Below are 16,854 nucleotides of genomic sequence, written 5' to 3'. Positions count from 1 at the left end.
GGTTTAAATATTATAGAATAGCATGGAGAAAGGTTTCCCATCAACAGAAATTTGAAATTCATAATGCAACTATACAAATCAACCACCTGTCCATTATACCCCCACTGTCCGTCTTACCCGTGGCTCGTCTAATGAGTTAGAGGCAAAGAAGAATATAAACTTTTTGCACCGAAACCGTTCATGACGGTTTTGGTTTGCTTGTTCGTGTATCATGAAGTGTCGAACCGAAGCAGAAGTGTACCATTCTCTTTTGTGTCATGATTTGTAGCACGTAAAAACAAAGGAATGCCACTGGGGAAAGTGATTTCTGTAAGATCACATTTGAACAAACGAAAGCGAATTATTCAGTGAAATGGTCAATCGGAAAATACTGTGGATTGCACTAACGTTCCCAGATGAACTTTTGCCTTAGTAGTAGTATTAGTAGTACTCAGTTGAGATTTCTACGCGAATAACACGTCTTGAATGTATTTAGGAGTGGCAAGTTCTAGAATGTGCATGACCACAGTGCAAGTCGGAAGAAATCTCTTCAACGAAAAATCCCCCGGCCAGAACGAAACGAAATGCACGAAGTGTACTCGACCCACAACACCTGAAAAACCTTGTGGAGAGCATGCTGAAGCGCTTACAGGGGCCTTGAAGACTAAATACAAATTGATGATAAAGTCGAAAGCCTATCGGAGCTTCTAGTGCGTATGCAGGACATATTTCAGGACACAAACGCTAGGATTGATTCCTGTAAGCAGGATCTGCAGATGGAAATTTCGACGCTACGGAATGATGTTCAGCTTCTCAAATCGGAGTGCAGCAGAGAAATCAACTGTCTATCTTCATCTGTAAACAAGATTCGTACTAATGTCAACCAGAACTATAATCGAGTACGTGCAATGGAGAAGAGTTCTGACTTGCTGTTGGCTGGTGGTCCATACGCTACAAATGAGGACCTAAATGAAATATCTCGGAAAGTTGCGGTCGCTCTTGGTTACAACGAACAATGTATGCCATTGATCTATGCCAAACGTTTGATTAGGGGAAACATCTCGGTTGGTGCCACTCCAGCAAATGCACTGCAATTTGCGTTCAAACTGGCTCGCGAAGACTTCTTTCGTTGTTACTTCTCATTGAGAAATTTGTCATTGATTCACCTTGGATTCAAGGTTGACAAGAGAATCTATGTTAATGAAAATCTAACGGAAGAAGTTAGGAGGATCAAAGGTAAAGCCATCAGTCTGAGACGATCGGGAAAATTACACACCGTGTTTACTGAGGACGGATGTGTGTTTGTCAAAACTACGGTTGACGTAGAAGCAGTTTTGGTACGTACGCTGGAGGATTTGTCGCATTTTAATGATCGCTCCTGATGAAGTCGAAAATCTTTCCTTCGAAGCTTTATTTATTCTCAATTATGTCCATGAATCCTTTCCAATTTACATCCTTCTCTCCATCCTTCCTAAAAGTAAGGGGGGACGGATGTACAGATGAGCTGAGGCTGCTGCTGTTCCTGTGCATGCTGTTGCTGCTGTTGCTGTTGTTCCTGCTTTTGCTGCTGTTACGACCACGTTGTGAAAGATACATTCTTCACTTGAACCACTTCACAAATGTTAACTGAAATAATCGAAATACTAATGAATTGATATACGAAAGATTACGATTGATTCAGATTATGATTGTTGATTCTAACGGGTTGGGCTATATGACGCATTTTTTGTGGTTTCCACTTCTTTTGTTTTGTTTCGATGTTAGGTGATGGTGCCTACAATACTCTTGCGAATGTTTGTATCCCTCGTGTTGTGATGAATTGTGCACTAAAGACAGATAACTTAAATATCTGTCATGTTAATATTCAAAGTCTTTGTGCGCGCCAATTAGGTAAATTAGATGAGTTCTAAATGTGCTTTCGTGACAGTAAGATCCATATAATTTGTTTGAGTGAAACTTGGCTGACTGCTGATGTCCCAGATTCTGTTATAGAATTTTATGGTTACCACATCGTTAGAAATGATCGCAACTACAGCCGTGGTGGGGGCGTTTGTGTTTATTACAGAAGCCTCTTGAAGTCTAAAGTACTTTCCGCATCAGAGATACTTGTCGGGTTTGGTAGCATGTCTCGCACTGAATGCATGTTTCTAGAAATAATGCAATAATTCGGAGAAGTTTCTTTTGGGGGTTTGTTACAACCCTCCTAGAAGGGATTGTTCTAAGCTTCTTTTTGACAAACTGCGTGATATATCTGTAAATTTTCAAAATGTGATACTTTTGGGTGACTTTAATACCAACTTCAATAGAACTGATAGTAGATCAGAAAGATTGGAAAGTTGTCTTGATTTTTATGGCTTGAAATGCATAAATCCTACAAACACTCATTTTTTCTTAGGTGGTAGTTCGTTAATTGATTTATTTTCAACAAATAATGCAGACTTTGTTTTAAATTTAAACTAAGTTTCTGCACCAGCATTCTCAAGACATGATGTTTTATTTTCATCCATTAAAATAAGTCGATCTCATGTCGATTCTATCCATACCTTCCGCGATTATCGGAACTTGAATATATCGTCTTTTATGAATGCTTTTGAGAGGATTAATTGGGCATATCTCTATATTAGCATAACTGATGCCGACTTGGCTTTGAACTTTTTCAATGGAAATCTATTAAACCTGTTCAATTCTTTTGTTCCATTAAGGACAACACGTGCTAAAAAGAATCCATGGTTTACTAATGAAATTGCGTAAGCTATTCTGGAAAGAAACATTGCGTATCGTTTATGGATCTCGGATAGATCTGTTTATAACCAAAATCAATTCAAGCGCTCACTGAGTAAATACTGCAAACATTCATTATGCATCCAATCAACTAACTTCGACACATTCTAGCAAGGACTTGTGGAAAAAACTGAAAAGTATTAATGTGTGTCAAAATTCACAACATGTTGAACAGTTTGATAATAATAACGACGAAATACAAATGGTTTTGCATTTTCAGAAATTTCTGAATACGATATTATTTTATCGATAAACTCAATTAAATCTGATGCAGTGAGTTTTGATGAAATTCCTTTGAAATTCATAAAATTTTTGTTTCCTTCGGTTTGTCCTGTTTTAAGATATATATTCAATCTTATTATTGTCTCTTCTAAATTTCTACAAGCTTGGAAATTTTCTAAAATAATTCAAATTCAAAAGAAAGGGAAAAGTTAATTTCGCTAATTTAAGACCGATAAGCATTCTGTGCGCCCTGTCAGAAGTTTTTGAACGATTGATAAAAAATCAAATTCAAGACCATATTGATAGTTATAATCTAACGCACCGTCTTCAATCAGGTTTTCGCCGTGGACATAGCACAACTTCTCCTTTTTGGAATGTGCATGATGATACTCACTCGGTTATTGATAGGAATGGTGTTGCTGTTTTAATACTGATTGATTTTTCTAAAGCCTTCGATAAAGTATCGCATACTGAACTTTTAAAAAAAATATCCTCTGAGTTTTCGTTCAGCCGTTTAGCTGTTAGCTTGATTCACTCGTATCTATCGAAACGAACGCAAGCTGTTTTTGCAAATGGAAAATATTCCAAACACATTCAATTTTGGGCCCCTTGTTATTTTCATGCTTTATTAATGATCTATCGTCTGTTCTGAAGCACTGCAAGATTCACATGTTCGCCGATGATGTGCAACTTTACTTAGACGCAGAAGGTTTACCAGTGCCTATGATATCTGACTTCATAAATTTTGATTTGGGAAGAATTGATCGATGGTCAGTTCGAAACATACTGCCAGTGAATACATCATAAACTTAAGCTATGTTTATTACCAGAAATATTCAAAATAGCGAATATTAATAATATAAATAAGAATATTAATAGTGTGAGTGGATTTCATAGGGAATGCGTTGAATGGTTTAACAGGAGGAATTAACTAAATTAATTGGTTAAATTTAGAATTATAGATAAGTAAAAGTAGATAGAAGAGCTCAATGAATTAAAACTAAATGTAGTACATGAAAAGGAGAATTCCTTACGCTACAATGATTTGTGTATCAATAAATAAATAAATAAAAATAAAACAAATTACGATGTTTACTTTTCGTTTCAAGCACAAAAAAGAGAGAAATGAAAAAAAATGAGTGGACACTTTATTTTGCCAATCACTGTAATATTAATTTACTAATTAGCGGCATAGATGAGGATGCATTGTATTTACAAATTATATTACATTCTCTGAGTAAACGCAAATGCTGACCATTCGAAAATATATCGCAGATCATGGTACGAATATACGAGAAAGTAACAGAGAATCAACTAGCATCAAAAATAATTTCAATTGTCCATAACGGAAGCACACATCAATGTACAATAGCATTCATCCTCAATTCCATCTGCAACCTGTTGAACAGCCCCGGAGCTCGCACCGAGGATATATGCTTCATTCTTGAGAACTCGTGACAACGTAACAAGGGTAACGACCCTTTGCTACGGATAATGTTTTTTGCCATCATTGGGTGCTTGTTACCGCCGTTGTTGAGACATCATGCCGAGAGTCCTGGAAGATGAAGAGCCATTCTACGTCATCTTTGTTTGAGATTATCATTAACATAAGTTTATACTTCATTGAAGCCCGAAAAAAAATCAGCGCAACAAAATAAAACCGCACATCTGTCGGGCTCAACAAGTTTTCGGTCCATCCAGCCAGCCAACCAGATTACTGTCTGCGGTGTGGGTGGCACGAGGCTCCGATGCGAAAACCGCTACTTTTGCCTGGGATTTTGGCTGAGCTGGAACGTGGGTGCGGACGGGCGGTGGGTTTCGACAGCAGAAAAAAAACTGAATAACAACAGATGATGAAAGATGAAGATGTCGCTCAAACAAGTACATTCCAAAGTCAACCTCCACCTCAATGACATGGTTGAGAGGACTCTGGGAGCAACCCGGCTGGTATCGTGTCCCACTCTTGCAGAGACAACGCTCCCGAAAAAGTTTCAGAATCCCACAAGTTTCACCGGAGAGCAGACTGGCGGTTGCCAGTGGATACACATGGATGGTGCTTTGCCTGAACCCAGGGGAGCAAATTAAAAAAAAAACGCAAATCAAGTTCACAAGACTTCGTTTGTTTCGAAGGTACGCCTCGAGTATGCCCGGCGAGACAACTTAACTAACCACTGTTCATTTAATCTTAAAATTTCGTTGTTTTTGCACGCAGAAAACTTTCCAGACATGTTGATGATATAATGGGGAAAAAATAACACACACGTGTGTGACGTTAGAAACCAAATCTTCTACTATCGAAGACCACAATGAATGGCCGGTTGAATAATTGTATCCAGAAGAAAAAAACCCTTGAGCGCAACAAATCACATTTTCAAGTTCTCTCGAGAACGAGGCGAAAACAATGAAACATAACAGGAAGAACCTGTCAATGCGCACATGAACCAGTTCTGCTCGACGGGGCCAGGGAAGCACCCGAAACCTAACCGCACCTGCCGCTCGGTTAAGTCACATACATAATTCCACATGCACATTTTGCCAGCTTCATTCATGAAATGTTTCCTTTCTCCGTCAAATAAACATCCGCTGGCCGGTAAGCCTTTGGCACTGGATGATCCAGAGGGCAGCAAGGAAAAAAAACTGTTGGCCGTGTGTTGCGTTTGGTACTTGTATTTTTTTGTGTTTGCTTCTTCTTCGTTTGAACGTTTTAACCGAAGAAATTTCACGATCAAGATCAGGGACATGGCATGTCCGGTAAAAGCGAGAATATGCGCAACAAGTGGTGCGTCCTGGCAGTGAACGCAACCTTGTTGTAAACAAACACAGGGGGTAGAGAAGATTGGGTATGTTGTTGTTGTTTTTTTTTGCTCTCTCGGCAAGAAGATTCAGCTTCGAAGATAGCATTCAGACAGTGACAGTGACACACGCATCCCGCATTTTGGGGAAATTGACTACACTTGCACTTGCACTTGAAAATTTGAACGGTTCGTGGGGAGGGAAGGTTCCAATTACACGACCCCTGGAGTAACAGACATGCGCATGTAAATATATGGTGCTTTGGTAAGTACGCATCAGCCCATTAACGATCAAGCTGAAAAAAATATTTTTTTAAGGAAGGTTTTGGTATAATTTTTATTATTAGCGTTACAGAAACCTCAATCTTCAAAAATTATTTTTTTCCGTTCTTTCGTTTTCCGGAAAATTAAAAAAATCGAAAAATCGCCAAACAAAAACATTGATCAGACCCTGCATTTTTTGTTCCTGTAAAAGGATCAATCCAATGGTTTTTTCGTACATCACAATGTGTGTTTTTTTTATCAATGTAATACTGTAGAAAATTTTACATTTTTTTGGCATTTTATAAGATTTACTTTGTTAGGTTATGCAAGGTTATGTATTTTCCGCACACAGTTGCTTTAAATCGAATTTATTTCCCAATAAAGTTGTACAAAATTGAATTAAATCGATAGTAAGTGATAGCTAATAAATTAAGGTATCATTTGATGCCAAAACCTTAACATTTGGTTGCTTTCCAAAGCCATGGAAATTTCTCAAAGTTCTTGTTCGATTTTTCGAACGCTTGGCCTAATATGGGTTAAGTGGCTCAATATATATACTACAAAAAAAGTTTTTCTGAGTAAATGTTTCGTTTCTGGACGGAACCCACATTAATGCCTATTTAGCGTGAAACATGACGTGAACCCACAAAAACATTGAGCATTCTGGAAACGTTTGAAGATACGCAAATGGAGGCACTTCTTAATGAGGATTCAAGTCAAACGCAACAGGAACAAGTATAATCGTTAGGCGAAATGTGACAAGCCATTTAGTATAGTAACTTTAGAAATAATACAAAAACACGGCATACATGGAGACTTCGAACCGTGTTAGTTTGCGTTTGAATAGATGGTCCAACGTCATAAACGGAAGGTGTTCTAACCAGTGCTTCACGTTCACGACATTCAAATTCGGCGAATTACTGCCTTCCTTGTATTGATAATCTACTGCTCAAGCGAGAGTCGATAAATATGAAACAACACTATCAATGAACCCCAGTGGAATGAACATCAACATCAGCTTGCCATGAAGTTTATTTTTCATTTGCATCTTCCTTTTCGTCATGGTATTCGTAAGGTCGAAAATGAAGATCATTGCGTGTTAGTGAAAATCAGAGCATAAAATTCAACATCACCAATTGAGAGTGCAATCGATTAATGGTAAAGGATGTCAATTAATCACACAAAATTCTTGTTTATGACGACTTCGGCAATGGAATGTATAGAACAACTCTTGCTACGTTTTATAAATCTACTTACGATTGCTCGGAAATGGCATACACCACCATTTATATGTGCAATGGGTGACACGTTTTCAATAAAAATTCAGTGCAAGCGATGAAGATCAACTTAATGTACGTGATAATCACCTAAATTTATTGACAGTAATGAAAGTGCCTAAATACAAAATGCTTGTGCTCCCGTGGCCGAGTGGTTAGCGTCATAACTAACATGCCGGGTGTTCGGGTTCGATTCCCGTTCTGGTCGGGGGAATTTTTCGTCAAAGAAATTTCCTCCGACTTGCACTGTGATCACGCGTATTCTAGAGCTTGCCACTCAGAATGCATCCAAGGCGTGTTATTTGGCATAGAAATCTTAACTAAGTACTAATAAAAATGACGCAAGTAATACTACGTTGAGACGGCGAAGTTCCTCTAGGAACGTTAGTGCCATTGAAGAAGAAGAAGAAAGTGCCTGAATGTAGGCTTTTCGAAATTCGTTCATGCTGTTTTCGATCAATAAACCAGACAAAGTTCACGCGTCTCGACTCTTGTGTTATACTCATTATGGCAGATATGGTGTTGAGTTTCAACAGAAGAGAATTCATCCGATACTGGGAAAAATCTGATTCCTTCATTCGTGAATAAATTTTGATAATCTGTAGCACTGGTTCTAACATTGAATTGTTACTGGAGATGAGAAGTGAATCCATTACGACAATCCAAAGCGAAAAAAAATTGTAAGGGGCTGTATCTACGGCCGAACCGCATTTTCGACGTAGAAATATGGATTTATGAATTTAGATAATCCGCTTTTTTATCACTTCCGATATTATTTTAGAATGCATCGACATTTTTGAAATAACTGTTAAGGTACTTAGTTATTTTAGTTATTTTTACTACTTTAGTATTAAGAAGTTTCATTTGAAATTTGAAGAATTTAATACTGTCTTCCGGCCTGGTAAACTTATAGAGAACAATATGCCTTCTTAAATAAATATCGCTACCAGACGTCGACACTGTAGATTGTAATGTTTCGGTTTACTTGATAAGTGAAAAAATACACGTGATATCAGTTAGATGATCAATTATCAAAATTCTATCTTTATAACGCGCATCATCTCATATCTTCGAAGCACTCATTTAATTCATGTGTTCATGCAAAATCTATATCAAATCGGTCGATATCACTGACATTATAGTTCTTTCCCCTAAAGGTAATAGCTACACAATTCACGAATGAACCCAAATTTCTAAAACTAACATTTTTTCTACAATCAAGCAATTACGATATAATATTCAATTCAACATTCGAATGAACGAAAGTTCATCTGATATGACAGAGTACGATCCATGCATATACAAAATCATGTTTAATTTCCGGCTTTTTGATTCGCGAAGATCTCCGTAGCGTTGGAAGAGTAGTCTCTGGATCTATCAATGTTTCCATGTTTGGGTTTTTTTGTTATTCGATGTTGATGACATTTGATTTTTCAGAGCTCCTGCGTAGTCATCATCTACCGTCACCACTCTTTTCCTCTTAGTTGAGGTAATTGGGACCATTACGTTCAAGGTAGGACTTCTCACCTTCGGGATCTTCAGTTGATTTCGATGTGTATATGTAGTCACGTTTCCAACTGGCACGGTTTAAAGGTTTAAAGGATATCAGTTTATTTATCGATACTTTACAGTCCATGACCATCCTGATTTGATCATTTTTCTTTATCAACACAATTACAGGAGACGCCCACTCACTTGCTTCAATTGGAGTAATGACATTTTTTTTCTAGTTTGTTCAAGTATTTACAAGCCTTATCTCTTAATCGAAACGGCACCTCAAAGGCACGTTTTAAAATAGGTTGATCGTCTTGAGGTAACTAATTCGCCCTCAAATCCTACTATCGATGATGAAAAATCTTTTTAAAAACGTTAGCAAATTTCGTCTCAATATCACTCAAACAAAAATTTTGGTCTCTAGAAAAGACATTCTGAACAATGGTTAGTTTGTGGAAGGTGCTTCTCCACTCAGGAAAGAATACATCCAACCATTCTCTTCCTAATAATGGAATAAACCGATGTCGATTGATATAAGATTTCCAGTTGGTTATAACTATCAGTAAAACTTTTTTTTATAGATTTCTAACAACTACAGTTACTTCAGCCTCACCAAAAACATTCAGATTTTCTCCATCCGCAAACTTCCTGTTATTTTTGCGACAAGGCAAATTGAATAGTCTTAAAAATGTTTCTACATCCATTACAAAGACAACAGACCCACAATCAAATCCCATTTCAACTGATTTAGCCTGATTCTAGTAATAGACACCTCCTTCATACACGTATAATCACCTGCAGAATCTTCTTCAGATTCGTCACTGAATTCCATTTTCAAACAATTCATTGCGGTGTTCAAGTTCGATGCTGTGTTGTTAGGTGGGACAATTACACTTTGAACTTTATTTGACCTTGGGTTGAAACCACTTCCTTTTCGGCACTGACGTTTAATGTTACCCTTCAAACCACAGTTGTGGCAGTAAAAGTTTGCGTAATGATTCCAATCCTTGTTCTTATGTTCGTTGTTGAACGTTACTCTTCGTTGATGGCTAGTACTTCTGCTGCGGTTGCGATTGTTTCGCTTGTGGAAGTTGAAGTTCATTTCTATTGTAATACACTCTGTCCAACATCTATAAGACCACCCTGATTCTATTTCGTTGCAATACAAACAGTTAGAATTTCAACGAGATACATTCATACATTGTTGAATGCTTAGAATAAAGTATATTCAACGTTAATTTCATTCAAAAGGGTTGTTTGTTTATTTATTATGCTTAAATATGATCATTTCAGCTGTCCAGTTTCTATAAGACCATTTCAAAATTCATAAGTATTATCAATGAAACATTCAAAACGATCGGCTGATTTGCATGTCAATAATTGGCAACCTTGCCATTTCGACTAATAACTTGGAAAAAAATCGGTTAGCGGAAAATTTATTACAGAAGTTGATTTCATCAGCTGTAAAATTAATCGCTGTTTGGGATATTGAATGGCCTATACCAAGTTCTTTAAGATTTCTCCACAATTCCTTCACAAATTTTTGGATCAAATCGAGAAGCAAAATTATCTTGTTTTGCTGTGGGTATTAGTCTGTTAACCTGATTACGAGCCCTTCTGAATGCCAGATGGTCATTCAAGTCGTTACTGTTTTTTCATTTCTTGAATAATATATCACAGTTTATGATAGCTCTGCTTATTATTGGATTAAACCAAGGATTGTGCTTTTTATTACAAGAAAAAGTACGGATGGGAACAAATGTATCATGAAGATAAGTTAAAACATTATTTAAGAATTCAAGCTGCAGATTTTAGTCAACAACACTATAAAAAATACTCCAATCAAAAGAATTAAAAGCATCTATCAACGAGTCAATGTGTATGGCTTTGTAATCACGATATTCGATTGGCTTTGAAGTTGACATGAAACCGAAATCGAGAGACACAAAAATTAAGTAATGGTTCGATAGTACCGGCACTTCAATTTGACCGAATCTCAACACTTTCGGTGGTTCATTTGTGATGCATAAATCGAGTTGCGAAGCTCGCTTTCTATGAAAAACGTTCATTACCTACAAAATATAAGGAATGAGTATCCATTAGACTGTAAAGCCTAGCACATTTGGGTGAACCGTTATTCAACATTTTTTTTTTTATCCAAAATATATATTTTATTAAGGCTCATATGGCGTCAGCCTAACGGGGCCGGGAGTTCAATATTTTGACAATGTTTGCTTAGACTATGTTAGTAATATGTAACCGATTACTCGCGGTTGACTTGAGGTTAGTATTACAAGTGTTCTCATAATTGGTATGTCGCAGTCTTCGATGCTCTGTACGTGTGCCCGACACGGGATACTTCCTATTGGGATGCAGCTGACCATCAATCAGCAACGCCCCCCTTGTCTGTATACTGTAGATATGGTCTAGCGTGGTGCGTCTTTCTCGACTCGAGGAATCCAGGATAGAATGGTCATTAGCCGGCGCAATCATCAGCTCGTGTAGAGTTGTCATGAGCGGTACAACCTTTGGCTCTTGTTGAATAATCAGTGGACTGCACAACCTTCGGCCCGTGCATCTGTAAAGAGTGTGTGTATGTATTGCCGCGACTAAGTAAAAGTTTATCGATCGGATAGGAGGGATATGAAACGGGGATACAACGAAGGAAACATCATTAAACGTTGACATCGGCGTTTCTGAGGAACAGGTATAGATGAAGCAGAAGATCAGGATCCCGGCTACCTAAGATATCCCGGACGGGGATATCCGATTGTCTGTCTTGTGCTCTCAGTGCTCTAGAGAGCTGAGAGCGAGCAGCATGGAACCGGATACACGACCAGACAACATGCTCGATGTCGTGGTAGCCATCGCCACAATCACAAAGATTGTTTGCTGCGAGCCCAATGCGATAGAGATGCGCGTTTAGGTTGTAGTGATTGGACATAAGCCGAGATATCACGCGAATGAAATCACGACCTACATTCAAATCTTTGAACCATGTACTCGTCGAGACCTTAGGGATAATCGTGTGTAACCAACGACCGAACTCATCTTCACTCCACATGCGCTGCCAACTTACGAGCGTGTGCTGACGAGGAATGTGGAAACATTCATTATAAGCAATTTTCCTTTCAAAAAGTGTACCTTCTAAAGCGCCCACCTTAGCTAGCGAGTCCGCTTTCTCATTCCCCGGAATCGAGCAATGAGAGGGAACCCATGCTAAGGTAATCTTGAATAATTTTTCGACCAAAACACTCAATAGTGGTCTTATTCTTGTTAGGAAATAAGATGAGCGTTTATCAACTTTCATTGAGCGGATTGCCTCTATTGAGCTGAGACTGTCTGAAAAAATAAAATAGTGGTCGATGGGCAATGTTTCAATGATCCCTAATGCGTAATATATCGCACCCAGTTCAGCGACATACACGGAACAAGGATCTTTGAGTTTGAAAGAGGCACTGGAATTTTCATTGAAGATGCCGAAGCCAGTGGACCCGTTTATGAATGAACCGTCAGTAAAGAACATTTTATCAGATCTAACTTTCCCATATTCTGCCGACAATATCGGCGGAATAGAATCGGAGCGTAGGTGATCTGGGATTCCATGGATTTTTTGTCGCATGGACAGATCAAAAATGACAGAGGAATTGCAGAAGTATGGGAAGCAAACTTGGTTGGAGATGCCTGGTGAAGGGTGCACGTCGTGTGTAAGGTACTCATGGTATAAAGACATAAAACTTGACTGAGGAGTCAGTTGGAGTAGATTTTCGAAGTTATCAATTACCAATGGATTCATGATCTTGCAACGGATGAGAAATCTGTAGGATAATTCTGTGAATCGAAGAGTAAGCGGGGGTACTCCTGCCAAAACTTCGAGACTCATCGTATGTGTCGAATGCAAACACCCCATGGTTATACGCAAGCAACGATATTGTATTCTTTCCAGCTTGAGAATATGAATCCTGGCAGCCGATCGGAAGCAAAAACTGCCATATTCTAACACTGATAATATCGTTGTTTTGTACAACTGAATGAGGTCTCCTGGATGGGCACGCCACCATGTTCCGGTAATTGTTTGGAGAAAATTGATTCTTTGCTGGCATTTCTGTTTCAAATACGCAATGTGTCTCCCCCAGGTACACTTAGAATCAAAATATACACCCAGGTATTTGAAAAACATAGAGTGTTGGATCGTTTTGCCGGATAGGTGAAGCTGGAATTGGGCGGGTTCGTGCTTCCTAGAAAAAACGACCATTTCGGTTTTCTCCGTAGAGAATTCGATACCCAGCTTGAGAGCCCACGTGAACAGGTTGTTCAGGGTATCTTGCAACGACTTTTGCAGAACGACGGGATTAGTACCCGTGATGGAAATAACTCCATCGTCTGCAAGTTGTCTCAGCGTGCAGTCTCTAGTTAGACAATCATCCATATCATTGACGTAAAAACTGTACAAGAGGGGGCTTAGGCAGGAGCCTTGTGGAAGGCCCATAAAACTGTAACGAGAAGATTTCGAGCTGCCATGAGAGAAAATCATGTGCTTTTCTGACAGTAAATTGTACAGGAAATTGTTAAGAATTGGTGAAAGTCCACGATTATGAAGCTTCTCTGAGAGAATTTCCATGGAAACTGAATCAAATGCCCCTTTGATATCGAGAAAAACGGAAGCCATTTGTTCTTTGCGAGCAAATGCGATTTGGATTTCAGAAGATAACAGCGCGAGACAATCATTTGTCCCTCTACCTCGGCGGAAGCCAAACTGCGTATTTGACAGCAAATTGTTCGTTTCGACCCACTTGTCCAAACGAAGTAGAATCATTTTCTCTAACAATTTACGAATACAGGATAACATTGCAATCGGCCTATACGAGTTGTGATCGCAAGCCGGATTGTTGGGTTTCCGTATGGCTATCACTCTCACTTGTCTCCAGTCATGCGGGACAATATTCAGCTCCAGAAACTTGTTGAACAAGTTCAGCAAACGCTGTTTTGCCAAGTCGGGAAGATTCTTCAACAAGTTGAATTTAATCTTGTCCGACCCCGGAGCTGAATTGTTACATGAGAGAAGGGCAATTGAGAATTCCACCATCGAAAAATTCTCATAATCGTTTTGAAGTGGAATGTCGCGTACGACGTTTTGTGCAGGAACGGTGTCGGGGAAAACCTTCCTTGCAAAGTTAAAAATTCAACGGTCAGAGTATTCCTCACTTTCGTTTGTATGGTTCCAGCCACGCATTTTCCTAGCCGTATTCCAAAGAGTGCTCATAGCGGTCTCCCTTGACAAACCATTGACGAACTTCCACCAATATCCACGCTTTTTTGCTTTAATCAAACCTTTTAGTTTGGCTTCTAGAGCTTGGTACTTTCGAAACCATTCCACTAATCCAGTTTTCCTGAATTTTTTGAAAGCGGATGATTTTTCAAGGTAGACCTTTGAACATTCCTTGTCACACCAAAGTGATGGAGGACGACGTCGGAAAGTGGTAGCCGGTACACGTTTCTTTTGAGCTTGAAGTGCGCTTTCGTAAATCAAACTCGATATAAAGTTATACTCTCCGAGTGGAGGAAGTTCATGCATTGAAACAATTGCTTCAGATATTATTTCCGCAAATGTTCTCCAGTCAATATTCTTCGTGAGGTCATACGAAATATTGACTGACTCACGAGAGCTTGATTCATTAGCGATCGATAAAATTATTGGTAGGTGATCACTACCGTGGGGATCTTGGATTACCTTCCACATGCAATCCAGGGATAACGAAGAAGAGCATAGAGATAAGTCTAGCATGCTTGCCCGTGCAGGAGGGTTGGCTATTCTGGTTGCTTCCCCAGTATTCAAAACTGTCAATTTGAAGTTGTCGCACAGATCATAAATCAAAGTGGCACGGTTGTCATCGTAGAGTGATCCCCATGCTGTTCCATGGGAGTTGAAATCACCTAAGATTAACCGCGGCTCCGGCATTGCCTCGATAGTATCAAAGAACTGATGGCTCACTACCGTAGTTCTGGGAGGGATATATATCGAAGCAATGCAGAGGTCTTTGCCATTGATTTGTGTCTAGCAAGCAACAACTTCAATGCCTGTCATCGATGGGAGAGTGACTCTATAGAAGGAGTGGCATTTTTTAATCCCCAATAGTACGCCACCAAACGAGTCATTTCGATCGAGGCGAATAATGTTGAAATCGTGGAAATTCAGCTCATCGGCTGAAGAAAGTCATGTTTCACAGAGAGAAAATACATCACAGTTAGAGCTGTGAACTAAAAATTTAAACTGATCTAGTTTGGGAATAATGCTTCTGCAATTCCACTGTATTACAGTGGTCAAATCCTTGACCTCTTGCACTGAATCAGGCATCGAGGGAAATGAACGCTGCCAAAAAACCACATTTTTCTTTCAAAAATGTTCTCACAATCGGAAGCAAACATAATACTATGCTTTTAAGAGGGTCGTTTATATTTAAAGCATTAAAAATGTTGTCCACCAGGTCAGAAAGCGCAAGCAAGCCAGATTGTGGCTGTTGCCTCGACCGCGAAAAAGGAGCAGACGTGTTGGGTGCTGCTCCGGGAAGTGCTGAGGACCCCTGGTGCGTAGAAGAACCGCTTAAACCAGGAGGTACTTGCTTCGGTCTATTCTCAGCACGTTCGATTCGAGTTTTCATTCCAACTTGGGAAGTTTCGGTTTTCTTTCTGGGGAGTGATGGAAAAGAAGTAATTTTTCTTTTCCTGATGGCACCCTGCGATGTACCGGAACTTCCTGCATTGGGAGCGTCAGCAACAGGCTCGTCGTTCTGCAGAATGGAGTAGGGATTGTCCTGAGTCGTTGGAACGGGACTCTTAAGCATTTCTGCATAAGTCCGCTTGGAACGTTCTTTTAAGGAACGCTTGATTTTTTCCCCTCGTTGTATGTACACCGGGCATTGAGTAAGATCATGAGGAGTCCCGCCGCAATGAAGACACTTGCGCTCTTTCGGGCAAGGATTCTCATCATGGCTCTCTCCACAATCTGCGCAACGTTTTTTGTTGCAACAATAGGCGGCCGTGTGACCGAGTTGCATACATTTGTTGCATTTCATTACCCGGGGTACAAACAACCGAACAGGTAAACGAAGTGCACCTATTGCAACGTAGTTAGGAAGGGCGGAACCCTCAAATGTCACACGAAAAGAGTTTGTCCGATTGAGGACTCTTTTGTCATTTTTAAGTGACACAGATTTCAGTCGATCGCATGCAAGAATCTTCACACTTTTAAGTGAAGAGTTCTTGAAGCGACCGACACCATCGAGTATCTCTTTTCGAGTCAAACCCTTTTCGTTTATTACACCGTCTATTTCAACGTTGCAACAGGGTACGTATACGCGATACTCAATCGCAAAGAGATCACAGCGCGTTATTGCATTCGCTTGGGTCCTGCTGGAGACGACAACTCGTAATTTGTCTGGCCCCACCCGAGTAATCTCGGTAACTTCGGAAAATTTCTGTGTCAACTCTTTTGAGATGCGAATGACGTTAAGAGGTTTGGATTTTCGTCTAAAGTATACGATAAATGGGCCTTTGGCGCCATCAGAGTATTCTTTTAGACGAAAATCCTGCTTCTCGTCTTTTCCTCATCTTCAGAGCTTTCTATCTCGTAAACAGAATTTTCCTCCTCATCTTCTGTTTCATCCTCCTGCTCATCAGGAGGAGGATTCAACATGTTAGTGTTAAAATCACCCATGAAGATAATATGCTTGTAGGTAAAACCATTCGAAGACCCTAAATTTTCCACTGAATCAGAACAGTCCATTTCTGGAGGGTTATACAAAGTTGTAATCATTATTTTCTCATTTTTTGACAATAACCTCTATTGTTATGAACTCTGTACCAGTTACTCCTGTATCATTATTCGATTTTGAAATAACATTGAAGACGAGACCATTCTTTAAATAGAAACATACACCACCTCCTATTCGTCCAACACGATCATTTCGAACAATACTATAACCATTGATAGTTACAATGGTACTCATTGATACTTTCGCTTAATCATGTTTCACTCACTCATATTA

At 39.3% G+C, this 16,854-nt stretch overlaps 1 pseudogene; it reads right to left on the bottom strand.

Annotated features, from left to right (window-relative positions):
• Window positions 1-1,450: 1,450 nt before the first annotated feature.
• The window catches only part of LOC129767110 (uncharacterized), a 40,529-nt pseudogene continuing 25,125 nt past the window's right edge, over window positions 1,451-16,854 (bottom strand).

This window comes from Toxorhynchites rutilus, chromosome 2 (assembly GCF_029784135.1).
Source record: "Toxorhynchites rutilus septentrionalis strain SRP chromosome 2, ASM2978413v1, whole genome shotgun sequence".
Taxonomy (NCBI): Eukaryota; Metazoa; Arthropoda; class Insecta; order Diptera; family Culicidae; genus Toxorhynchites; species Toxorhynchites rutilus.
This window is presented reverse-complemented; position numbering and strand designations above follow the sequence as displayed.